General features: G+C 38.2%; 1 long non-coding RNA gene across 6 annotated transcripts in view; it reads left to right on the plus strand.

The window, feature by feature from the left end:
• Positions 1–27,274, plus strand: part of LOC139176328 (uncharacterized) — a 187,123-nt gene that overhangs the window by 150,327 nt on the left and 9,522 nt on the right. For all 6 annotated transcript variants that reach the window (XR_011560735.1, XR_011560738.1, XR_011560740.1 and 3 more), the window contains one exon: positions 25,097–26,355. This is a non-coding gene — a long non-coding RNA (uncharacterized lncRNA). The remainder of the gene's footprint in view (positions 1–25,096; positions 26,356–27,274) is intronic.

Here is a 27,274-nt window from a genome sequence, read left to right on the forward strand (position 1 = left end):
AGACGGTAGAGTCTGCCTGCAATGCGGGAGAACAGCGTTCAATCCCTGGGTTGGGAAGATACCCTGGAGAAGGAAATGGCAACACACTCTAGTATTCTGGCCTGGAAAATCCCATGGATGGAGGAGCCTTGTGAGCTACTGCACATAGGCTCACCAAGAGTCAGACATGATTGAGCGACTAATATTTAATAATATCTTCTTTAGAGTTGCATTCTGGGCCTTCTTTCTCTGCTGCTTCTTCCTTTGTTGCTTGTCTTAGCTTGTTTAAGCTGCTGTAATAAAAATACAAACTGGAGGCTTGTGAACTAAAGACATATATTTCTCACAGTTCTGGAGGCTGGAAAGTCCAAGATCAAGATGTCAATAGATCAAGGTGTCTGGTGAAAGCCCTCATCCTAGATGGCTATTTTTTCATTTTGTCTTCATGTGGCAGAAGGGGTAAGAGATCTTTCAGAGGTCTCTTCTGTAAGGGCACTAATCCTGTTTATGAAGGCTCTACCCTCAGGATCTGATTACCTCCCAAGGGCCCCAACTCCTCATATCATTACTTTCAGGATTAGGATTTCAGCATATAAATTTGGGAGGAACACAGATACTCAGTCTGAAACAGTGCTTTCTTGAAATCCTAGGATTTCGTCTATCATGAAACCATTTTTATAGTTAAATATTAAACCATTCTTTTGAGCAGTAGAGCCACACATTCTCCTGCCTATGAAACTTTCTTTGTGGAAAAACTAGGAATAATTAAGACATAGCACAGTCTAAGCACAGGAAGGCATAATATATAACCTTTTCCTGTTTCCCACTAGTTCTCAGTATAGTTTCCAGATAATTTAGGGTGTAAGATCTTAACAATAATACAATTCACTGGTGTTCCTACTCAGTAAGAGAAGAAACAATGGCACCTGACCCAATCATTTACAAGAATCACAGTAGCAGCCATCCTGAACATTAGTGAAAAGTAAAGTATCCTTGCAATATACAGCAAAACTCATATCAAAGTATTAAATTTGTAGTATGTGGATATGACATAATAAATAGAGTCTTGACAACTTTTTTGTGAAATACTTTCCAGAAAAGAGGCAAGACTTGGCCTAACTTGATTATATTTTGAATTTCAACATAGATCATTCAAAGACAGAACTGCACATTGAGCTGGGAAAGAACCCTGCCTTGACTTCCACCAGATATTAAAAGGTCTCCCCAGAGATTGATCACCATGAATTCCCATTTAATAAACAAAGGCTGAGAAGGTAAACTTCAGCTGCACCAGTCAGAAAACTCTTTAATTGGTTATCTCAGTGCCATAGTTTCCAAACCCAGCTATGTTAGAAAATAACTGGTAGATTTTCAGGTTTCTGTGGCAAATTTACTAAAAACAAAAATCTGTACTTAAAAAAAGACCCCTTTTGACACTTGTCTTTCAACTGTTCTTTGGCACCCATTTTAATCAACATATTTTTACAGTATTGTGCCTGGGACATATAGATCCCCCTGAAACCTGCAAATATGCAGCTGGATGACAAGGACCAATAAATACATACCATTTGTCACAGCCCAGTGGTCTCTATCTTAGCATTTTATGAGCCACTTTTCTGTGTTTTCTATGAGTGACTAGTGGTTGGCATTATTTATTCAGTTGCCTAAGACAGAAATTTAGAATTGTCTATGGTACTTCACTTAATTGATACATTAAATCAGCTACCAAATCTTAACTTGCACATCATGAATGTGTATTTGTGTATTTACTTTACTCTTTTTCCTCTGCCTCTTCCTGTTGAGAGAGTCAGTTCCTAGGTAGGTTGATAAGACGTCTGGGGTCCCTGAGCAGGAGAGAGAGGGGTTGGGGTTCTCAAGGAGGAGAAAAGGACAAATGTTTTTTTCCTTTAAGCCCAGAGCTGATGATTGCACAACAAAACAACTCATCTTGCCCAAGGATATGTTTTTCCTTAAACTCTGTACCAGTGATTATATAACAACAATGTATCCTGCTTGAGGACATGTTTCTCCTTCTTGAGAACCTTCTGACTAATCCTGTCATCTTAAAATGTATATTATGGTAGTGGGTCTGGTAAGATCTTTCTGTTGTTAGTTCTAATTCTGTCATCTTAAAATATAATTGTGGAAGTGGGTCTAGTAAGATCTTTAAAACCTTGAGAGGTTATTTTGGTTTATGGTAATAAATAATTAAAAAAGTATATAGCCCCCTTGCTAAGACTAGTGAGGGGGAACTCTCTGTCCCCCTTCTGATGTCTATGTCAGAAGATTTCTCTGTCCCTTTCATACTTTAATAAAACTCTGCTACACAAAAGCTCTTGAGTGATCAAACCTGGTCCCTGGTCCCAAAGCTAAATCTTTTTCTTCAGAGATCATGAATCCGAGATTGTTCAACATAAGCTATCACCTTCACCATTCTCTCTTATTTTGGATTACATAAATGTCTTATTAAATCATCCACATTCTTGTGCATTTGAACACTCCGCTTCATTCTCTCCACTGTGGAATATTGTCAGTCCCTTGGTTAGTGGGTCCATAGAAACCCATTGTCTCAAGATACAATCCAAAATGTTTCAAATGATCTTTCCCGTAAAAACCTTAGTGGTTTAATGAAGTTCAGTAGTGAATGAAATTCTTTTCTGAGTCTTTAAAAAAAATCTTATTGTGGTATTTTTTGTTAAGTGATTACTGCAGCAGACCTAAGATCCTGTAGATGTCATGTGTACTCTGTTACACTTATTTGGAAAGACCATCCTAATTCAGGTTGGCCATTCACTATTCATATAAATCAAATGTACATTGAGTCTTTGCTGTATTACACTTATTTTTTGAGGGGAAAATAATTATAAATAAAAATAGAAAATTAAACCACTATACATGGGACTGAAAATTATGAATTTGTGATTAAGATAATTTTGAAATATATTTAAAATTGCAAGCATATTCATGTTTTTGTAGAAACAAAGGAAGCACATTTAAGGAAGTAAGAGCCTTAACTGCTAGAAATATGTCTTTAAAATTACCTTTTGAGTTTTCTAGGATTCTATTTCATCCTCTAGTGCAGTCCTTAGTTATGTCATGCCTGTGCCACGTGGGCTGAGGGGCCTCAACTAACATCGTGGACTTTTAATTAGATGGTGGAATTCACAGTAAGGACGATTTGTCATCAACATTACCAGAAGTGGGTGCTAAGTGTGTTGTTAGAAGTAAAAAGAGTGTCTCCTTAAGCGAGTTTTCCTTTAAGTGGTGTCTGTGGCCACAGCCTTAGGACATCATTATCCTGGGGTGTGTGCGTGTGTGTGCGTGTGTATGTGTGTGCGTGTGTGCGTGTGGCCACTGCCAGTGTCAGTACTGATGATGTTAAATATGAAGCTATAGAGACAAAGGCCACAGAAAGATAAGAATTTCTTTCCTTCTTGCTCTGTTTCTAGGTACAGTTGGTAGAGAGAGATAATGAGGCATCTTGATGGTTGACCACCTGCCTATCTTTTTGTATCACATCCATTCATGTGTTCTCAGTAAAGCCTTTAATGTGACAATATGCCTGTCTTGTCCCAGGTTAAGACAAAATGAGGGGAAGAGAGAGAAACTACAGAAACCTACCTCAGATAGGCACCATGTGACTTTCCAACCAGTTCTCATATGGCCTGACAAGCACTATTTAAAGGAGTTTGCATCTTTCTGTACACACTGCCTTATTTTTTGTCTATACCCTGTGAGTCTTGAACTCTGCTTTTCTTCTTGAAACTCTTTAAAAGATTTTCAAGAGGTATGTGAGCATTAATAATTTTAAAAGAATCAACTTCCTAACCCTCAAATTCCATATATATTCTTTACTGACTTCATGTAAATTTTTGTTTTTCACCTTCCATTTCATAATTTCTCATTCCCTACTTTTAGAAACAATGCATATAATTCACTCATGTCAAATTTTATTATGGTCCATTGCTTAGTTGTGTAACATATTCTAGGGCACTTAAAAATGGAAGATTTTTCCCCATCAGAGGCTTACTGTCTCTTCTTATCTTGGACTTTCAAAAAGGCAGAGATCTTATGGGGAGAGTTTGATGAGACAAATCAAAAGGAGTATTTGCTTCAAAAAATTAAACGGCCTTTCTCCCACCTATCATATATATGCAGCTTATTTTGAATATATCCATACCTGTAAGATGTGCTTTAATTGTAAAGGAAAATATCTTCAAATAGATCATGAAGTACATGCTATTGACATTGATGTATTTCAGAGTAACTGGAAGGTTTTCAGGGACTGCAAGAAGTTTCAACCTACTACTGGAGAAAATTTACAGACTAAAATGTTAGAATGCATGGTTTTTTTGTCAATTCAGTGTGAGTTGTTACAAGTGGTCAGTGTCCTGAATTGTGAAATGCCTGCTTGGGGAAGGCTGGGAACTAGATTTTCAGGAAATCCCCTCACAATATATTTCAAGGTAAGATTGGCTAAAAGAGGAACCTGTGCACAAATCTAAAGGCTGAAGTGAAGCAGACACTGTTGCTCTTGGAAGGTTGTCAGCCTGACAAGGTGAGAGAAAGACCCCTGGAGCCGCACCTTGTCCTTGCTCTCCTCTCTCATCATCTCCACTGCTGGCTCTGCCAACCACGGGCAGCTACTGCACAGATGCAACAGTTCCCTGAGATGGCAGCCTTCATGGATTTCTCCATCGGCTATCCCTTCACAGCACCACTCAGACAGTCACACATCTCAGGTTCTTGGATTTCCAGCAAGCTCGGACCTGTCCATCCACTTCAGTGCTTCAGGAGGACTGGTTAGTGAAGGTTTCTCTAATCTTGATCTTCTGACTCTTCTCTTCCAGACCTTCATTTTCCCTACTCATCCCACGTTCACATAAGTAATTTCCTCATTCTGACGTTACTTCTAAAGCTTCTATTTCCTTGTTGAACCTTCACTAAATACAGTCAGCTAAAAGCCTATTTTGTCAATAATATCATGACATCTTATTCTAGTATTAGTCATCATTTTATTAGCCTTAGTAAGTGATTAATATTAGACTTAAGTAATTGATATTTTCTTACACCTGTTATCAAAACTAAAGTTATGTATTAAATGTTGGATAATTTACCCTAAAGATTATATATATATTTGCTTTATTAAGCTTATGGGAAAGTCTAGTCATAATAATAGCATTAAAGAAATTAATTATGAATATTATCAGTTCAGTTCAGCTCAGTCACTCAGTCGTGTTTGAATCTTTGTGACCCCATGGACTACAGCATGCCAGGCTTCTCTGTCCATCACCAACTCTGAGAGCTTTCTCAAACTCATGTCCATCGAGTTGGTGATGGCATCCAATAATCTCATCCTCTGTCTCATACATGGTTCTTATTTAATTTTTTTAAAATTATGTATGGAATTCAGTATACACACACTTTTACCAAAAATATACTTTACCTTTTGTCAGACTTCTATTGTAAATAAAATGATTTTAGCTATATATTATATTGCTTTATTGCAAATAAGCAGTAAGAAATAGCATATAGAATAAATATTATTATGGCTTTTTGTAAAAGTAAGTGAATTAATAGTATTTCATATTGTTTTAATCTTGATTTGATTGATTTTTGCAACAGATCCTTAGAAGAGTATTTCATAATATTTTTTTTCACTGCATTTGTAATACCCTAAAGAACTTGTAAACTATATTTGAATTAAAAAATGAGGTTAGGCTTTTTTTGATGGAAATCTGATTTGACTAATTTATTTATAGGAGGACTGCTTTTGCTAATTAATTTATATGTCAGATATTATATGTATGTTGAAAGAACTGAATATGAAGCTCCAAAGTTGTTGAAAAAATTATATTTAAACTGCCTGACAAGATTAAGGCATTTTATCAACAATTCTTTTATTGGTAATAATGTATTAAAACTTAACAAGATCTAAGTTCTCATATTTTTTGAATAAATTGAAATGTGCAAAATGCCTCATGTCCAATTTTATTAATTGATAAATAGAATTGATTTTCTATTGCATTCTAGCATTCAATAAAATTTACATAGAAAGTCAGTCGAGCAAATTTAAACTTTACAACATGAAACTAATTTTAATTAAATTTTAGTTGTTTTTAAAAATTAAATAAAATCTTTATTATTTTCATAAATTTGTGATAATTATATATATCCAAAAATTGTATTTCCTGTAGTAGTCTTATAATCACAGTAAAAAACAATTCAGAATAATTTTAATTGATTTCATATTTATTTCAGAAAAATATGGTAGATGATCAATAGAAGTCCTTGAACATAAAAACTATTATATTAAATAGAAAATCTGTGAACAAAGTGAAAAGCAACTTCAAGGAGAAAAAATAGAATAGTGTCTGACTTTCCATAAGAAGAGCTTATTCGTGTGCTTTCTAAATAGATGATTCACCCTGGTATTTAGATTCCGTTAGGTACTACTATTTTGTTTCAAAACATCATAATTTATATTCACTGGAAAATATTTGCTTTGTATCTTTTTCAATTTGATTAGAAGTTTTAGATGGCCATATGAAAATGTATGAGCTATACATATCTTTTCAAAATTTTAGGATGTCCTTAAACATCCTACCAGATCCAACCAGTCCATCCTAAAGGAAATCAGTCCTGAATATTCATTGGAAAGACTGATGCTGAAGCTGAAACTCCAGTAATTTGGCCACCCGATACAAAGAACTGACTCATTTGAGAAGATCCTGATGCTGGGAATGATTGAAGGTGGGAGGAGAAGGGGACAACAGAGGATGAAATGGTTGGATGGCATCACCGACTCAATGGACATGAGTTTGAGTAAACTCTAGGAGTTGGCAATGGACAGGGAGGCCTGGTGTGCTGCAGTGCATGGGGTCTCAAAGAGTCGGACACGACTGAGCAACGAAATTGAACTGAACTGAAACATCCTAAACATAAAGTTTAATAACAACTGATCTATTCTTTATTTACTTTTTCCACACATATACCTCATTCAGTTCAGTTCAGTTCAGTCGCTTAGTCATGTCTGACTCTTTGCGACCCCATGAATCGCAGCACGCCAGGCCTCCCTGTCCATCACCAACTCCCGGAGTTAACCCAGATTCATGTGCATCGAGTTGGTGATGCCATCCAGCCATCTCATCCTCTCTCGTCCCCTTCTCCTCCTGCCCCCAATCCCTCCCAGCATCAGGGTCTTTTCCAATGAGTCAACTCTTCGCATGAGGTGGCCAAAGTATTGAAGTTTCAGACTCAGCATCAGTGCTTCCGATGAACACCCAGGACTGGTCTCCTTTAGGATGTACTGGTTGGATCTCTTTGCAGTCCAAGAGACTCACAAGAGTCTTTTCCAACACCACAGTTCAAAATCATCAATTCTTTGGCACTCAGCTTTCTTCACAGTCCAACTCTTACATCCATACATGACCACTGGAAAAACCGTAGCCTTGACTAGATGGACCTTTGTTGGCAAAGTAATATCTCTGCTTTTTAATAGGTTGGTCATAACTTTCCTTCCAAGGAGTAAGCATCTTTTAATATACCTCATTATCCCTCCTTAAATCCATCTCTAATCCACCCATACTGAGCCTCTTATGTTTCAATATTAACCATGCATTTCTTTGCCTTTGTTGTTTAGTTGCTAAGTCATGTGTGACACTTTTGCAATTCCAGGGACTGTAGCCCACCAGGCTTCTCTGTCCATGGGATTCTCCAGGCAATACTGAAATGGGTTGCAATTTTCTTCTCCAGGGGATCTTCCTGACCCAGGGATCGAACCCAAGTCTCCTGCATTGGCAGGTGGATTGTTTACCATGGAGCCACCAGGAAAGCTCATTTATTTGCCCATAAGGAACTAAACTTCCCAACTTCTCACTGCCTCTCCGTGTCCCCAGTTATAAGTTGCTCCTTTCCTATCACATGTGGTTTTCATCTTTCATACCAGTAGGAAAATAACACCATCCTGGGTACTGTCCAGAGTAAAACAAGTGTTCTCACTGCTCCCAACAATCTTGTGTTTGTTGAAGCAGTCATGCTTGCCTGTTTACTTATTTGGCACTTCCAATTGGTCATCAGTTAATTTCCCAACACAGTTTTTTGGAAGAAAATAGAAGGTACTCCATAAATGTTTCTTGAGAAAATAATTAACAAGAAATGAATCAGTGAATGAATAAGCAAATTGCACATGAATATTTAATAGAGAAATAATGTACTAGGAATTAAAAACCATAGAATCTAGCCCTAACTCTTATTTAAATCACTTGGTCTGTATTTTTAAATTGTGTCTAAAAATCTGCTTGCACTCAAGTCTGGATAAATACTATTTTGTTCTTATAAAATTTACTATCTAATTTTCATTCTACTTTTTTCTTTTGCTATCTAATTTTCATTTTTTCTTCTTTAATATAAAGTCTAGCGGGTAATCCTAAATAAATAAAGACTGTTGTTATGGGTAAAATGATTTTTAAATTATCTGCTATACATATGGACATATAGCTATATGTAATACTATGTATTATTAAATATATGCCTCAATTTTATAAACTGAGGTACTTCTGTAGTTCAGAAAATATTAGAATTGGCTTCCTGTGGAAGTAGTTCATATATCTTACAGTATTTATGATTTTCAGTAATAAAGATTAATGATATTTAGTTGGCTGCTTTCATTGGTCCTGCTGTGATTAGATGTATTACTAGAAAAGAGTATCAATTTATATTTTATAACTAACAAAATAGAAAAATGAGAGCAATAGAAGTGAGCTATCTAGAGCAATTATATATAGATTTTGAATTCAGTTAAAATCAACACTCAACTAGTGATATCTGAAAATTAACAAGGCAAACTTAGAGATTAATAATAAAAATTTTAATGGATGTGATGAAATAATCAAACTTTTCTCTCTGAGTATAAATAGCACTTAAATTCTATCCTAGAAAATTTATTTTTTAAGACTCCATAGCCATAAAATTATAAATAATTATGACCTAGTGCTTGTAAGATTACAAATGTGTGACATTAGGTAAATCAAGTTGTAGTATCTTATGTTATCACCAGGCCCCTATAATTACTTAAAATTGAATTGATGAGATTATGTGAGATTTGGAGGGATTTACCCTCCATTGATAAAGAGGTAAAGAGGGTTGTATTGGAAGGCATATGCTTCCCAAAGGGTCAGACCATCCATAGGGATTCCTTCTCCTATCTCTTTCCTTTCTTCTACTGGAGATAACCTGTTTATTTACTGCCCCACAAAGTTTCAAAGAAAAAAATAATGTGTACCCCACATTCATAGCAAGTTAAAGCACGAATCATAAGCTTCCACAAGCATTTAGAATACTCGGATGCTGAGGTCTTACTGGCCAGGGACCACATCATCAAAGCCAACACTACATAATACCTTTTGACTAATCATCTTACAGTATTTCTGTAGAATATGGATTGAAGAATAAGTGTTGCACTTTGGAGTATATTCTTGCCGCTAGCACATTGCTCTTTGGTATAAAGACAGTGCAGATCACCTTAGAAAGGGCCTCCTAATATGCCCTCCTAAGAGGCCCAGTGCATGTGTGTTCTCCATTATACTCATTTCAGTATTCTTTGTTGCAGTATTCCTTAATAAGATGTTTTTCATTTTGAAATTTGGGAATAATTGTCTTCTTTTGAAAACATGATTTGTGACTTGTTGCAAAGCCACTGTGAATAATGTATCTGATCAATAACTTTTTTTTTGACAGTTGGAAATCAGAATCCAATTTGTGGATTCCCCCAATAGTGAGAGTGAGGGATTTTATGATATAATGATTCTTATCTGTCCCTTATTTGCCTAATCTTTATATTCCTACATTTGTTTTTTCATTATTTTATCTACTTCTAATTTATTCTGTTAAGTTATACATTATTTTGTGTTTTTAAGCCATCAATGTTTTTGAAAACAAGGAGCAATTCAAATTAATGAATTAATAATTTTATAAAATTATTTTGGTGCTTCATATTTATCACTTGCTAGTATCCTAATGTGGGCATTTTTACTGAGCTCAAATTATTTCTTCCATAAATCCTGAAATCACTACTGTAATGCATGCATATAGTACAGAGAATAAATAAGATTAGAAGCATATATACTTCAGTTGCCTGTCACAGAACCACAGGTCTTTCTACTGAAATTGGAACAAAAATATTTTTGGTGAGGAATAACAAAAAACAACAAAGATAAAGTTTCAAAAAGTGTAGGTATGTTTTATTATTAACATTATCAAGGGTCTGATTCTCAAACTTACTTGTGCACAAAGGTTTCTTATTGTATCCTGGAACAGTTGAATCAGGACAACAAGTTCATCTTAAATATATAAGAGGATAAACACATAAGCCAAAATAAAAATGCATGAAATGTGTAGTTGTTATACTGATTATAAATGTACTAGTGTATAAACTTAAACAAAATAATTCTGTTTATCTTCTCATACTAAAAGCTAATTAAATGCCTGCAGTTTCCCTTGTGTTGTCAGCATCACTTTAAAAAAATTATTTATTTTTTAATTGAAGGATAATTGCTTTACAGAATTTTGTTGTTTTCTGTCAAATATCAAAATGAATCAGTCATATGTAAATATATTCCCTCCCTCTTGGACCTCCCTCGCATCTCCGTCCCCTATCCCACCCCTCTAGGTTGATACAAAGCCCTTGTTTGAGTTCCCTAAGTTATATAGCAAATTCCCATTGACTATGGGTTTTACATATGGTAATGTAAGTTTCCATGTTACTCTCTCGATACATCCAACCCTCCTCGTCCCCACAGCCCGTGTCCATAAATCTGTTCTCTATGTCTGTTTCTCCATTGCTGCCCTGAAAGTAAATTCATCAGTATCGTCTTTCTAGATTCCACATATATGCATTAATATATGATAGTTATCTTTCTTTTTCTGACTTCCTTCACCCTAAGTAATAGACTCTAGGTTCATCAACATCATTAGAACTGACTCAAATGTATTCCTTTTTATGGCCGTATAATATTCCAACATATTTCCGAATCTGGGGGTCTGGTAAAGGGACTGAGACCCCCCCAGGGAATTTGACTTTGGAGGGCAGTGGGATTTGATTACAGAATTTACACAGAACTGGGGAAACAGATTCTTGGAGGGCACAAACAAAACCTTGTCAACACCAGGACCCAGGAGAAAGGAGCAGTGACCCCACAAGAGACTGACCCAGACTTTCCTGTGAGTGTCCAGGAGTATCCAGTGAAGGTGTAGGTGGGCAGCAGCCTGCTGCAGGGTCTGGGGCACTGAGTGCGCAGTGCATACATGGGACCTTTTGAAGGAGGTCGCCATTATCTTCATTACCTTGACCATAGTTTGGTCTTAGGTCAAAAAACAGGGAGGGAACACAGCCCTGCCCATCAATGGAAAATTGGATTAAAGGTTTACTGAGCATGGCCCTGCCCATCAGAACAAGACCCAGTTTCCCCCACAGTCAGTCTCTCCCATCTGGAAGCTTCCATAAGCCTCTTACCCTTATCCTTCAGAGGGCAGACCTTATGAAAACCACAATCACAGAAAACTAATCCAACTGATCACATGGAACACAGCCTTGTCTAACTCAGTGAAACTATGAGCCATGCCCTGTAGGGCCACCCAAGATGGATGGGTCATGGTGGAGATTCTGACAAAAACGTCCACTAAAGTAAATGGAATGGCAAACCACTTCAGTGTTCTTGCCTTGAGAACCACATGAACAGTATGAAAGGACAAAAATACATGACACTGAAAGATGAACTCCCCAGGTTGGTAGGTGCCCAATATGCTACTGGAGAAGGGTGGAGAAATAACTCCAGGAAGAATGAAGGGACAGAGCCAGAGTGAAAACAGTGCCCAGTTATGGATGTGACTGTTGATGGAAGTAAATTACGATGCTCTAAAGAACAATATTGCTTAGGAACCTGGAATGTTATGTCCATGAATCAGGGTAAACTGGAAATGGTCAAACAGGAGATGGCAAGAGTGAACATTGACATTTTAGGAATCAGTGAACTAAAATGGACGGGAATGGGCAAATTTAATTTAGATGACCATTATATCTACTTCTGTGGTCAAGAATCCCTTAGAAGAAATGGAGTAGCCATCATAGTCAGCAAAAGAGTCTGAAATGCAGTACTTGGGTGCAATCTCAAAATTGACAGAATGACCTCTGTTCGTTTCCAAGGTAAATCATTCAATATCACAGTAATCCAAGTCTATGCCCCAACCGGTAATACTTGAAAAGTTGAAGTTGAATGATTCTATGAAGACCTACAAGACCTTATAGAACTAACACCCAGAAAAAAAATGTCCTTTTCATTATAGGGGATTGGAACGCAAAATTAGGAAGTCAAGAGATACCTGGAGTAACAGGCAAATTTGGCCTTGGAGTACAAAATGAAGTAGGGCAAAGGCTAAAAGAGTTTTGCCAAGAAAATGCACTGGTAGTAGCAAACACCCTCTTCCAACCACTAAATAGAAGTTCTACACATGGACATCACCAGATGGTCAATACTGAAATCAGGTTGATTAAATGCTTGCAGCCAAAGAAGGAGAAGCTCTATACAGTCAGCAAAAACAAGACGGGGAGCTGACTGTGGCTTAGATCATTGCCGGGGACCAGCCCCGGCTGATCCAGGGTATTCGAAGGAGAGACTGCGTAGGCGAAGATCAGGAGACAATTGCTTAATTAAATGTTAATTAAGGATATAAAGAGTAATAGAATGAGGATAGCTCAGTAAAATTCAGTGAAGAAAAGAGGCTGAAATAAGGATAGCTCAGTGAGGAAATTCAGTGGAGAAAAGAGGCTGAATAATTCAGCCAGAAGGTAAGAGAAAGAACGACATGGTGAGACCAAGTTTTGGTGAACAAGGCCCGCACTTTATTTTCCAAAGTAGTTTTTATACCTTAAGTTATGCATAGAGGATAATGGGGGAAGGGGTAGAGTCATGCAGTAAGCCAGGCTTTCTTCCTGCAAACTTATCATATGCAAAAGTTTAGGTGATTTGCATCATCTTCTGGCCCGGAGGCCTTTTTCTCTAAAGGTGATTATTCTAAAGCCAGGCGCCAGCCTCCAAAAAGCATTAGATAAAGTTGCATTCCTACAGAGCAAAGGTGTGGTGGGCTATAACAAGAAAAAGAATTAACTCAAGGGTCCCAGGTTACAAACATTAAAGCTACTATTTACACCAATTATATTAATCAATACACTGCCAGGGACACAGCAGGTAGGGGATATGGAGACTTAGCAGCAAACATTGGCCCAACAAGTGAAAATCCCTTCACCAATACAATTTCTAATCAATCTTTTAACTGCTCAAAGGAATCTGTATTTAGACAGTTTAGAACATCTTCATGCCTCTCAGTTTGGAGGCTCTGAGCAATCACATGTGGCCGGAAAAACCTATTCAGGCAGGCTAGAGGACTTCCAAGGGAGTTTGTAGGTTGAAACACTGTCACACCCAGGAATTATTAACTGGAGCTGTAAGCTAACTCTTTTTTCAGAGAGGTAGTGGGGGACAGCCCCCCGTAAAGTCAGAGGTGTAGGTGAAAGCACAAAGCAGAAAGTAGGCAGACTCTGGTTTTGGGGGTAGATTGCTCGAGAATTTCCAGGGAGACTCCTGAGGCTTGATCCCGCCTTTGCCTATGCCGAGCCTGCTTCCTCATGACCTTTGTCATGGGCGGAGTTCCTCATGCTCCCAGCAGTGATAGAATTCCAGTTGAGCTATTCCAGATCCTGAAAGATGATGCTGTGGAAAGTGCTGCACTCAATATGCAATATGCACTATGCACTCAATATGCAATATGCCGGCTCCTGGCATATCATGAACACCTTATTGCCAGATTCAGACTTAAATTGAAGAAAGTGAAGAAAACCACTAGACCATTTGGTATGACCTAAATCAAATCCCTTATGATTATACAGTAGAAGTGACACATAGATTCAAGGGATTAGATCTGATAGAATGCCTGAAGAAATATGGACAGAGGTTGGTGACATTGTACAGTGATCAAGACCATCCTGAAGAAAAAGATCCAAAAATGCAAAATGATTGTCTGAGGAGGCCTTACAAAAGGCTGAGAAAAGAAGAGAAGCAAAAGGCAAAGGGTAAAAAGAAAAATATACCCATTTGAATGCAGAGTTCCAAAGAATAGCAAGGAGAGATAAGAAAGCCTTCCTCAGTGATCAATGCAAAGTAATAGAGGAAAACAATAGAGTGGGAAAGATAGGAGATCTCTTCAAGAAAATTAGAGATACCAAGGGAAAATATCATGCAAAGGTGGGCACAATAAAGGACAGAAATGGTATTGACCTATCAGAAGCAGAAGATATTAAGAAGAGATGGCAAGAATACACAGAAGAACTATATAAAAAAGATCTTCATGACCCAGATAACCATGATGATGTGATCACTCACCTAGAGCCAGACATCATGGAATGTGAAGTCAAGTGGGTCTTAGGAAGTATCACTATAGACAAAGCTAGTGGAGGTAATAGTTTCCCAGTGGAACTTTTACAAATCCTAAAAGATGATGCTGTGAACGTGCTGCACCTAATATGCCAGCAAATTTGGAAAACTCAGCAGTGGCCACAGGACTGAAAAACATCAGTTTTCATTCCTATCCCAAAGAAACACAATGCCAAAGAATGTTCAAACTACCACACAGTTGTACTCATCTTACATGCTAGCACAGCAGTGTTCAAAATTCTCCAAGCCAGGCTTCAATAGTACGTGAACTGTGAACTTCCAGATGTTCAAGCTGGGTTTAGAAAAGTCAGGGGAATTGGATCAAATTGCCAACATCCACTGGATCCTAGAAAAAGCAAGGGAGTTCCAGAAAAAAATCTACTTCTACTTTATTAACTATGCCAAAGCCTTTGACTGTGTGGATCACTGCTGCTGCTAAGTCGCTTCAGTCGTGTCCGACTCTGTGCGACCCCATAGACAGCAGCCCACCAGGCTCCCCCATCCCTGGGATTCTCCAGGCAAGAACACTGGAGTGGGTTGCCATTTTCTTCTCCAATACATGAAAGGAAATCGCTCAGTCATGTCCGACTCTTAGCGACCCCATGGACTGCAGCCTACCAGGCTCCTCCATCCATGGGATTTTCCAGGCAAGAGTCCTGGAGTGGGTTGCTATTGCCTTCTCTGGTGTGGGTCACAACAAACTGGAAAATTCTACAAGAGATTGGAATACCAGACCACCTGACCCACCTCCTGAGAAATCTGTATGCCTGTCAAGAAGTAACAGTTAGAACAAGACATGGAAAAATGGACTGGTTCCAAATCAGGAAAGGAGTATAGCAAGGCTGTATATTGTCACCCTGCTTATTTAACTTATATGCAGAGTACATCATGCGAAATGCTGGGCTGCATGAAGCACAAGCATGAATCAAGATTGCTGGGAGAAATATCAATAACCTCAGATATGCAGATGACACCACTCTTATGGTAGAAATTGAAGAAGAACTAATTAGCCTCTTGATGTAAGTGAAAGAGGAGACTGAAAAGGTGGGCTTAAAACTCAACATTCACAAAACTAATTCATGGCTTCCAGTCCCATCACGTCATGGCAAATAGATGGGGAAACAATGGAAACAGTGACAGACTATTTCCTTCAGCTCCAAAATCACTGCAGATGGTGACTGCACCCAGGAAATTAAAATATGCCTGCTCGTTAGAAGAAAAGCTATGACCAACCTCGACAGCATATTAAAAAACAGAGATGTTACTTTGCCAACAAAGATCCATCTAGTCAAAGCTATGTTTTTTCCAGTAGTCAAGTATGGATGTGGGAGTTGGAGTATAAAGAAAGCTGAACCCTGAAAAATTAAAAACACTTTTTAACTATAGTGTTGGAGGACACTCTTAGGAGTCCCTTAGATTGCCAGGAGATCAAACCAGTCAATCCTAGAGGAAATCAGTCCGAATATTCATTGGAAGAACTGATGCTGAAGCTGAAACTGCAATACTTTGGCTACCTGATGTGAAGAACTGACTCACTGGAAAAGACTCTGATGCTGGGAAAGATTGCAGGCAGGAGAAGAAGGGGCGACAGAGGATGAAATGGTTGAATGGCAATACCCACTTGATGGACATAAATTTGAGCAAGCTCCTGGAGTTGGTGATGGACAGGGAAGCCTGACCTGCTGTAGTCCATGGGGTCACAAACAGCTGGACACAGATTAGCTCTAGCAATTTTCGGATAGTGTCTTTAGGGTTTTCTATGTATAGTATCATGTCATTGCAAACAGTGAGAGCTTTACTTCTTCTTTTCCCATCTGGATTCCTTTTATTTCTTTTTCTTCTCTGATTGCTATATCTAGGACTTCCAAAAATGTGTTGAATAATAGCGGTGAGAGTGGCCACACTTGTCATGTTCCTGACCTTAGAGGGAATGCTTTCAGCTTTTGATCATTTGAGAGTAATGTTTGCTGTGGGTTTATCATATATGGACTTTAGTATGTTCAGGTAGATTCCTTCTATGCCTATTTTTTGAAGAGTTTTAATCATAAATAGGTGCTGAATTTTGTCAAGGAATTTTTTGCATCTATTATCATATGGTTTCTGTCTTTAATTTGTTAATATTGTATAACACATTTATTGATTTGTGTATATTGAAGAATCCTTGCATTCCTGGAATAAACCCAACTTGATCATGGTGTGTGAGCTTTTTAATGTGTTGTTGAATTGTGTTCGCCAGAATTTTGTTGAGGATTTTTTCTCTATGTTCATCAATAATATTGGCCTGTAGTTTTCTTTTTCGTGTGTTGTCTTTGTCTGGTTTTGGTATAAGGGTGATGGTGGCCTCATGGAATGAAATTTGGAAGTGTTGCTTCCTCTGCTAACTTTTGAAAGAGTTTTAGAAGGATAGGCTTTAGCTTGTCTCTAATGTTTGATAGAATTCCCCTGTGAAGCCATCTGGTCCTGGGCTTTTGCTTTTTGAGAGATTTTTGATTACAGTTTCGATTCAGTTTGAAATTGGGTTGTTCATAATTTCTACTTCTTCCTGATTCAGTCTTGGAAGATTGAATTTTCCTAAGAATCTACATTTCTTTCTGATTATCCATTTTATTGCCGTATAGTTTCTCATAATAGTCTCTTATAATCCTTTGTACTTCTGCATTGTCTGTTGTAAACTCTCCTTTTTCATTTCTAATTATGTTGATTTGATTCTTCTCTCTTTTTTTCTTGATGTGTCTGGCTAAAATTTTGTCAATTTTCTTCTCAAAGAAGCAGCTTTTAGTTTTGTTAATGCTTAATATTGTTTCTTTCATTTCTTATTCATTTAATTCTGCTCTGGTCTTTATGATTTCTTTCCTTCTGCTAACTTTGGGGGTTTTTTTGTTCTTCTTTTTCCAATTGTTATAGGTGTAAAATTAGGTTGTCTATTTGATATTTTTCTTGTTTCTTGAAGTAGGATTGTATTGCTAAACTTCACCCTTAGAACTGTTTTTGCTGTATCCCATAGGTTTTAAGTTGTTGTGTTTTCATTGTCATTTGTTTCCAGGAATTTTTTGATTTCCCTTTTGATTTCTTCAGTAACCTGTTTGTTATTTAGAAACGTATTGTTTAATCTCTGTGTGTTTGTGTTTTTTACATTATTTATCTTCTAATTGATATCTTGTCCCATAGCACTGTGGTCAGAAAAGTTGCTTGATATGATTCCCTTTTCTTAAATATGCTGAGGTTTGATTTGTGATCCAAGATTTGGTCTGTCCTAAAGAATGTTCCATGTGCACTTGAAAAAAAGGTATTCTTCTGCAATTGGATGGGATGTCCTGAAGATATCAATGAGATCTGTCTGGTCTAATATGTCATTTAAACTTGTATTTCCTTATTTATTTTCTGCTTTGATGATCTATCCATTGGTGTAAATGGGGTGTAAAAGTCTTCTACTATTATTGTGTTACTATCAATTTCTCCTTTTATGTCTGTTAGTGTTTGTCTTATGTATTGAAGTGCTCCTTATGTTGGGTGCATAGATATTTACTATGTTTTACTCTTGGATTGATCACTAGATCATTATGTAGTGTCCTTCCTTATGTCTTATAATATTCTTTATCTTAAGGTCTATTTTGTCTGATATGAGGATTGCTACTCCAGGTTTCTTTTGATTTCTATTAGCATGAAATATCTTTTCCATCCTCTCACTTTCAGTCTATATGTGTCTTTAGATCTGAAGTAGGTTTCTTATAGACAGCATATATATGGCTCTTATTTTTATATCCATTCAGCCAGTCTGTATCTTTTGGTTGGAGCATTTAACCCAATTAGATTTAAAGTAATTATTGATGTATATACATACCTATTGTGAAGTCAAGTGGGCCTTAGGAAGTATCACTACAAAGGTAATGGAGGTGATGAAATTCGAGCTGAACTATTTCAAATCCTAAACGATAATTCTGTGAAAGTGCTGGCATTCAATTTCCCAGCAGATCTGGAAAACTCTGCACTGGACTGGAAATGGTCAGTTTTCACCCCAATCCCAAAGAAATGCAATGCCAACTAATTTTTAAAATACTGTACAATTGCCCTCATCTCGCATGCTAGCAAGGTAATGCTGAAAAATTTCCAAGCTTAGCTTTAGCAGTATATGAATCAAGATCTTCCAGATGTTCAAGCTGGATTTATAAAAGGCAGAGGAACTAGAGATCAAATTGCCAACGTCCATTGGATCATAGAAAAAGCAAGAGAGTTCCAGAAATACATCTGCTTTATTGACTACACTAAAGCCTTTGACTGTGTGGATCACAACAAACTGTGGAAAATTCTTAAAGAGATGGCAATACTAGACCACTTATCTGCCTCCTGAGAAACCTGTATGCCAGTCAAAAAGCAACAGTTAGAACTGGACATGGAACAACAGACTGGTTGCAAATTGCAATAGGAGTACATCAAGGCTGTATATTGTCACCCTGCTTATTTAACTTATGTACAGAGTACATCATGCGAAATGCCAGGCTGGATGAAGCACAAGCTGGATTCAGGATTGCCAGGAGAAATATCAGTAACCTCATATATGCAGATAACACTAGCCTTATGGCAGAAAGCAAAGAGTAACTAAATATCCTCTTGATGAAAGTGAAAATGGAAAGTGTAAAAACTGGCTTAAAACTTGACATTCTAAAAAGAAAGATCACGGCATCTGGTCCCATCACTTCATGGCACATAGATGGAGAAACAATGGGAACAGTGACAGACTTTATTTTCTTGGGCTCCAGAATCACTTCAGACAGTGACTGCAGCCATGAGATTATAAGATGCTTACTCCTTGAAAGAGAAGCTATGAGAAACCTAGATAGGGTATTAAAAAGCAGAAACCTTACTTTGCTGAGAAAGGTCTCAAAGCTATGGTTTTTCTAGTAGTCATGTATGGGTATGAGAGTTGAATCATAAAGAAAGCTGAGCACCAAGGAATTGATGCTTTTCCATTGTGGTGTTGGAGAAGTCTCTTGAGAGTCCCTTGTACTGCAAGGGGATCAAACTAGTCAATTTTAAATGAAATCATGCCTGAATATTCACTGGAAGGACCAATGCTGAAGCTGAAGCTCCAATATTTTGGCCACTGGATGTGAAGAACTGACTCTTAGAAAAGACGCTGATGCTGGGGAAGATTGAAGGTAGAAGAAGAAAGGGACAAAGATGAGCTCATTGGGTGGCATAAGTGACTCAACTGACATGAGTTTGAGCATGTTCTGGGAGTTGGTAATGGACAAGGAAGTAGGGCATGCTGCAGTCCATGGGGTTGCAAAGAGTTGGACAGGACTGACCTACTGACTGAACTGAACTGATGATCCTATTGCCATTTTCTGAGTTAATTGTGTTTTTTTGTTTTGTGGATATTTTTCTTCTCTTTTATTTCCTGACTACAGAAGTCCCTTTAACATTTGTTGTAAAGCTGGTTTGGTAGAATTAAATTCTCTTAACTTTTGCTTGTCTGTAAAACTTTTGATTTCTCCCTCAATTTTGAATGAGATCCTTGCCAGGGAGAATAATTTTGTTTGTAGATTTTTCCCTTTCAGTACTTTTAATATATCTTGCCATTACTTCTGGCCTGCAGAGTTTCTGGCTGCAGGATCACCTGTTAAATGTATGGGGTTTCCCTTGTATGTTACTTATTGCTTTTCCCTTGCTGCTTTTAATATTCTTTCTTTGTGTTTAATCTTTGTTAGTTTGATTATTATGTGTCTTGGCCTGTTTTTCCTTTGGTTTTTTCCTGTATAGGACTCTTTGTGATTCTTGCACTTGATTTACTATTTCCTTTTCCATGTTGGGGAAATTTTCAACTATAATCTCTTCAAAAATTTTCTCATATCCTTTCTTTTTCTCTTCTTCTTCTGGGACCCCTATAATTTGAATGTTGGTGCATTTAATATTGTCCCAGAGGTCTCTGAGACTATCCTCAGTTCTTTTCATTCTTTTTACTTTATTCTGCTCTTCAGCAGTTTCTATTTCTGCTATTCTATCTTCCAGCTCATCGACCCATTCTTCTGCTTCAGATAGTCTGCTATTGATTCCTTCTAGAGTATTTTTAATTTCAGTAATTGTGTTGTTTGTCTCTGTATGTTTATTCTTTAATTCTTTAGGTCTTTGTTAATTGATTCCTGCATTTTCTCCATTCCATTTTCAAGGTTTTGGATTATCTTTACTATCATTCTGAATTCTTTTTCAGGTAGTTTGTCTATTTCCTTTTTATTTATTTGGACTTGTGTTTCTTGGTTTTTCCTTTGTCTGTGCAGTATTTCTCTGCCTTTTCATTATTTTATTTTTTAACTTACTGTGTTTGAGGCCTCCTTTTCCCAGGCTTCAAAGTTGAATTCTTTCTTCTGTTTGGTTTCTGCCCTCCTAAGGTTTGCCCAGTGGTTTGTGTAAGCTTTGTGTAGGATGTGACTTGTGCTTGCATTCTGGTGGGAGGAGTTGAGTTGTTGCTGTTTTCCTTTGATGGGCAGGGCTGAGTGAGGTGGTAATACTGTCTGCTGATGATTGTGTTTGTATTTTTTTCTTGTTTGTTGTTTGGATGAGGCATCTTGCACAGGGTGCTACTGGGCAGTTGGTAATGCTGTGTCTTGTATGCAAGTGGTTGCCTTTGTGGGAATTCTCACTATTTGATATTCTCTAGGGTTAATAATTCTCTGGTAATCTAGGGTCTTGGAGGCAGCACTCACACTCCAAAGCCTCAGGCCTTGATCTCTGGCACAAATGGAGATTCCACGGGTGGTTCGTTATGGCATTAAATGGGATTAAAAGAAATACCCAAAAGCAGAAAAAAAAGATGCACCCAGACAAATGGCAATTAGAATATCAGACAAATAATACCTAAAATAGTGGAATGTACACACACACATATACACCTACATATACACATACATACATATACACCTACATATACACATACATATATACATAAGCAAAATCAAAGCAGTCAAAAAAAAAAAACAAAAAACAAAAACAAAACAAAAACAGTGTACAATAGATTGAACTGGTAAACAAAGGAAATCAAAAATTATATCCACCAGTTAAGAACAAAACTAACTAAAGCACAAACTGGAATACAAAACTAAAGCAAAGTGCCAACTGGGGCATAAAGCAACAAAAACAAACTAACAAATATGGTGAGAAAAAGAAAGAAAATAAAGGAAAGAATAGAAATGCAAAGTTAAATAGAGGTAGATAAAGAAATTTATATATATTAAAGATTAACTGTGAAGGGAAAAGACCAGCAGGAAAAGCAAACAAAGGAATATATGTAGAAAAAATAATAATAAATTTTTAAAATACTGAGAAAAAAAAGAAAACTCCACAGAACTGCAAAAGGCCAATGAAGATGCAGACATTTATAACAGAAATAAAAAGTGTGTGATTGAAAAAAAAATTCTCAAAAGCTTAAATAGTACTAATCGAGAACTACAACAACAGAGGGGGAACTAAGGTAAAAAAAGGAAAAAAAAAGAGAGAGAAAGAAATAAATTCAGGAGGAACTACAGAACAAGTCAAAATATAAGAAAAATAAATGTCTTTCTTAAGTCTCTTCTGTCAACATCTTTCCCTTGCTGGGAGTTATATTCCACCTTGCCTGCCTAGAATGCTTTCTCACACTGTGCTGGTCTCTGGACATGCTGTGGGGGCAACTCTGACTGTAATCTGGTCCTCCTCCTGTGTGTTTTGCCTCCAATGTCCACAGATGTCAGAACTAGTGTGTTTTCTTTGGTGAGAACTCTCAATGTCCTTTTATATATTCCATAGACACAGAGTCTGCCTAGTTGATTGTGTGGATTTAATCTGGTGCAAAGTTTTGGGTTATCTTCCTTAGCACACTGCCCCTGGGTTTCAACTGTGATTTTACCTCCACTTCTGCATGTGGGTCGTTCACTGGGGTTTGCTCCTGAGGCCCTGGAGGACTTGGGTCTGCCCCAGGGAGTGCCAGGTGTGGAGGTGGTACAGTTGCTTTGGTCACAGGGGCCCTCACAACACCAGGTATTCAGGGGAGATGTCAGTTAGGGTAGCAGGAATTATGGTGCTCTAGAAGGGTATGACAACACACTCCAGTATTCTTGCCTGGAGAATCCCCCAGACAGAAAAGCCTAGCAGACCAGTCTACAGGGTCGCAAAGAGTTGAATACAATGGAAACAACCCCATGTTCTCAGACTCAGGCATTTTTCTAGCCTTTTGAAGCTCTGTCCCAGTGAGGATTGAGCATGAAGGTGGTGCAGCTGCTTGGGGTCCTGGGACCCTGGAGGTGCCAAGTGTGCAGGGGCATGGACTGCCTCAGCTGCAGGAGTTATGGCCCCATCAGAGTTATGGCCCTAGCCTTTGGCAGCTGGTGATCAGAAGGCCTCTTTGGCTAGTACTTCTCCTTGCTTTGCCCATTCAGGCACTTAGAGGGATCCTTCTCTTTTGGTTTGTGCATGAGGCACTAAAAGGGCTCCCCCTGGCTGGGTCCTTCTCTGTTGTTTGGTGTGTCAGGCACTTAAAGGGGTGCCCCATGCACTTAAAGGGCTGGGGCTTCTCTGTTGTCCTGCATGTCAGGTGCTTGAAGGGACAGCCTCACTATCGTTCAGATGCCGGGTGCTGGCATGTGGGGAGATAGGCTGTGGTGATGGCTCCACCCCCTACGCATGACTCAGCAGCATCGCCCTGCTTTCATGCCTACCTGGCTTTCCTCCACAGGCGTTTCCCACCACAGTCTCCTCCCTCACGTCCCCTCGGGCCATCTCCCCACAGTCAACAGCAGACCTCAGCCTGAGATTGTGCCACAATCCCTGTGCTCCAGCTCCCAGCTGCTGTGCCTTCTAGGGGACCCATGTCCCTGTCTCCGGGTACTTGTGGCTACAGCAGGCATTGTCTGTGTGAGTCTAATTCCATTTAGGCTGCTACAGAGCAGCTGCTTCACTCACAGCCTCAGATATTTCTCTTCTAACCCAAACAGGTGCCCCGATGTGGGGATCAGACCCCTGCTTCAGTTCCCCCACCTGCTGAGGGCAGGTCCCGTCCTACTAACTTTTCTGTTTTTTCCCCTAGTTCCTTTGTCCTACTGAGTTTTGCGTGGTTCTATATATGCTTTTCCGGTGGCTGGGTACTCCTGTCTGTCTCAGACTGATCTATACTACCTAGGAGTTTGAAAATGAATTTTATTGAGATCTTAGTCATAAGCAATGAAACATAAGCATTTAAAATGTAAAAATAATTTTGATAAGTGTGATACTTGCTTCTACTGTGAACACATGCCTATCATTCCCCAAAATTCTTTTATAAAAACAGTAGCCTCCTTCAAAACCTGGCATGGACAAGTTCTGACCCACCTTCTTTCATTAAAATTTGTTTGCTTGTTTTTCTAGGACTTTATGTTAACACATTCTTATACTATGCATTCTTTTGAGACAGTGTATTTACTCAGTACAGTTTTTTGACATACATCAACATTGATATATAGATTAGTAGTTTTTCCTTTATTGCTGAATAATATCATTGTATAGATCATACCAGAGCTATTTACCCATCCTCCTATAGATAGGGCTTCCCTGGTGGCTCAGCTGGTAAAGAATCCGCCTGCAGGGTGGGAGACCTGGGTTTGATCCCTGGGTTGGGAAAATCCCCTGGAGAAGGGGACGGCTACCCACTCCAGTATTCTGGCCTGGAGAGTTCCATGGTCTGTATAGTCCATGGGGTCACAAAAAGTAAGACATGAGAGCAACTTTCACTTTCACTTTTCACTTTCCTATCGATAGACAGTTTGGTTTCTAGTTTTGAGTTACTGTGAGTAAAGTTGCTATGCATATTTTTTAAAGTCTTTGTGTGGGCATATGTTTTTATTTGCCTTGTATAAATAACTTAAGTGTTTTGTAGTTAAAAAAAAAAGTTTGTTTAAATGTATAAGAAACTCATACACTGTTCTGAAAAGTGTCTGCCTTGTTTTATATCCCACCACCAAAGTGTGAGTATTCTGCGGTGGTTTAGTCACTAAGTCATGTCCAACTCTTGTGACCTCATGGACTGTAGCCCACCAGTCTTCTCTGTCCATGGAATTTTTCAGGCAAAATACTGGACTGGGTTGCCATTTCCTTCCCTAGGGGATCTTCCCGACTCAAGGATTGAACCCAGGTCTCCTGCACTGCAAGCAGATTCTTTATTGGCTGAGCTACCAGAGAGTATTCTAGTTGCTGCATATCCTTACCAGTAATTCATATGGTCAGTTTTTAAATTTTAGGTATTTTGATGCATGTCTATTGATATTACATTATGATTTTAATTTATATACCTTTAATATTTAATATTATCAATCTTGCTTTAATATGCTATTGGCCTTCATATATTTTGTTTTTGAAATATCTGTTCAAATCTTATGTCCATTGATCTGTAGAAGTTGCTCATATTGTGTATTGGGGATACATATGTTTTGATGATATATTTGAGTGAAGATTTCTATGAATCTTGTTTGACTTGTATTTTTATTTTCTTAACAGTTTATTTTAAAGACCAGAAGTGTTTGATTTTGATTGTCATTATTTTTTGTGTAATGATTTCTGTGTGTGATATTTAAGAGGTAACTTTCTATGACTAAGATCACAAACACTTTTTCCTATTATTTTCTTTCCAGAACTGAGATTCTCAGCATCAACCTCCCTGACATTTTGGGCCAGATATTCGAAGTTGGGATTTTCTCTGCTGCTGCTGCTGCTAAGTCGCTTCAGTCGTGTCCGACTCTGTGCGACCCCATAGACCGCAGCCCACCAGGCTCCTCCCTCCCTGGGATTCTCCAGGCAAGAACACTGGAGTGGGTTGCCATTTCCTTCTCCAATGCATGAAAGTGAAAGATGAAAGTGAAGTCGCTCAGTCGTGTCTGACTCTTAGCGACCCCATGGACTGCAACCTACCAGGCTCCTCCGTCCATAGGATTTTCCAAGCAAGACTACTACAGTGGGGTGCCATTGCCTTCTCCGGGGATTTTCTCTAGACATTGTCAAATATCTATTGGTGTAGCAAAATTGAACCCTGGTCCTAGAAATTCTGCAGTTTTAGCTTTTATATTTAGGTTTGTGATCTATTTTGGGATAACATATATGTTTAAGATAAGGATTGAGGCCTCTTTTTTTTTTTTCATATGAATAAATAGTTGTTCCAGCAACATTTGAAATATGGAAAGACCATTCTTTATCATGAAATTGCCTTAGCACCCCTATCAGAAAACAGCTGACCACATACAGACATATCTAATTCTGGATGCTCTGTTTTGTTCCATTGATACGTATGTCTGTCTTTACACCTATACTACACTGGCTTGATTTATAATGAGTTCAGATCAGCTGGGTATATGTTTTCCAAATCTGTTTTTCTTAAGAGTTGTCTTGACTATTCTTGTTCTTTGCATTTCTGTGTGTGTGTGTGTGTGTGTATTAGTATCAGATTGTCAATTTATACTTCCTCCCCTCAAACAAATCCCTGTTGAAATTATGCTGCACATTGCATTGAATCTATAGATCAGCCTTGGGAGACTTGATACCTTAACAATATTTAAGTTTTCCAATTCATAAACTTGGTGTATTTCTCCATTTATTACAGGCTTTAAAATTTCTTTCTCAGAACCTGTGCTCAGCCGAATCTCCTAGGGTCTGGCTCCTGCCTCTGGCTTACCTGTTCCTGCAGCCATGTTTTCCCAGTAGCAGTAGCAGCAGTGCCTGCCCCAGATGACAAGCAGCCCTGTCAGCCAACCTCTGTCAAATGTCAAGAGGCGTGTACACCTAAAACAAAGGACCCATGTGCTCCTCAGGCCAAGAAGCAATGCCCACCCAAGGATACAGCAATCCCAGCCCAGTAGAAGTGCCCTGCAACCCAGCAAGTTCCCAAGAGTAAATAGAAGTAAGAATGGATTGAGAAATACCTGCCTGCCAACCAGGCTACCAGATGCAGCCTTCTCTTTCTCCTGCTCCTTTTCTGATCCTCAGCTCCAGGATTTGCCTTCCTCTCCCACCTTCTCCTACTCAGGATCCAAGGAAACATTGTCAGGATTTCTTCCAACGGAACCCCTTGTCTCACACATCCCCTTGTGCCCAGTATTCTTCAATTCCCCATTCTGACTCTCCTAGATGAACATAAATGAGGTCCCAGCTTCTCCAGCTTCCAGTTTGGCCACAGCCATGGCCCCATCCATGTCCTAAAGCAAGAAATATATCTGGGCTGATTCTAGGGCTTCCACCTTGACTCGTGGGGACACCAGAGGCTGATAGCTTCTGTCTCATTCCGTTTCCCAATTCCCCATCCATGAGCTTCCCTCCTATTTCTTCCTCTAATAAATCTGTGCTTCATGTAAAAAAAAAAAATTATTTCTCCTAGCAATATTTTGTAGTTTATTTTTATTTCATATCCTACCTCTATACTTTGTTAAATATAATTATTCCATGTTTTTGATATTTAAAATTTCAATTTTCAACAGTTTTTGATTAATATATAGAAATCTGATTATTTTGAATATACTTTATAATTTTGAACTTCTTTAAATTCAATTCACATGTTAGTTCTAGTAACTGTAATGGATTTCTTCAAATCCTTTATCAGCACAGTCTTATACAAATAAGAACATTCTTCATTCCTTTCTACTCTGTATACTTTTGTTTATTATTTCTTATCTTATTGCAATGACTAGAAACTCTGTGGTGGTTAGTTTTTTTTTTTTTCCCTCCTGACTCAAACCTAAGTTCTTAAATCTCAGTCTAATTGACTGTTTTAAAACAAAGAGAATAGTCTGGTATGGATTTCCCAATAACACTTCTTTGTGGCC

The sequence above is a fragment of the Bos indicus genome, chromosome 16 (genome assembly GCF_029378745.1).
Source record: "Bos indicus isolate NIAB-ARS_2022 breed Sahiwal x Tharparkar chromosome 16, NIAB-ARS_B.indTharparkar_mat_pri_1.0, whole genome shotgun sequence".
Lineage (NCBI taxonomy): Eukaryota > Metazoa > Chordata > Mammalia > Artiodactyla > Bovidae > Bos > Bos indicus.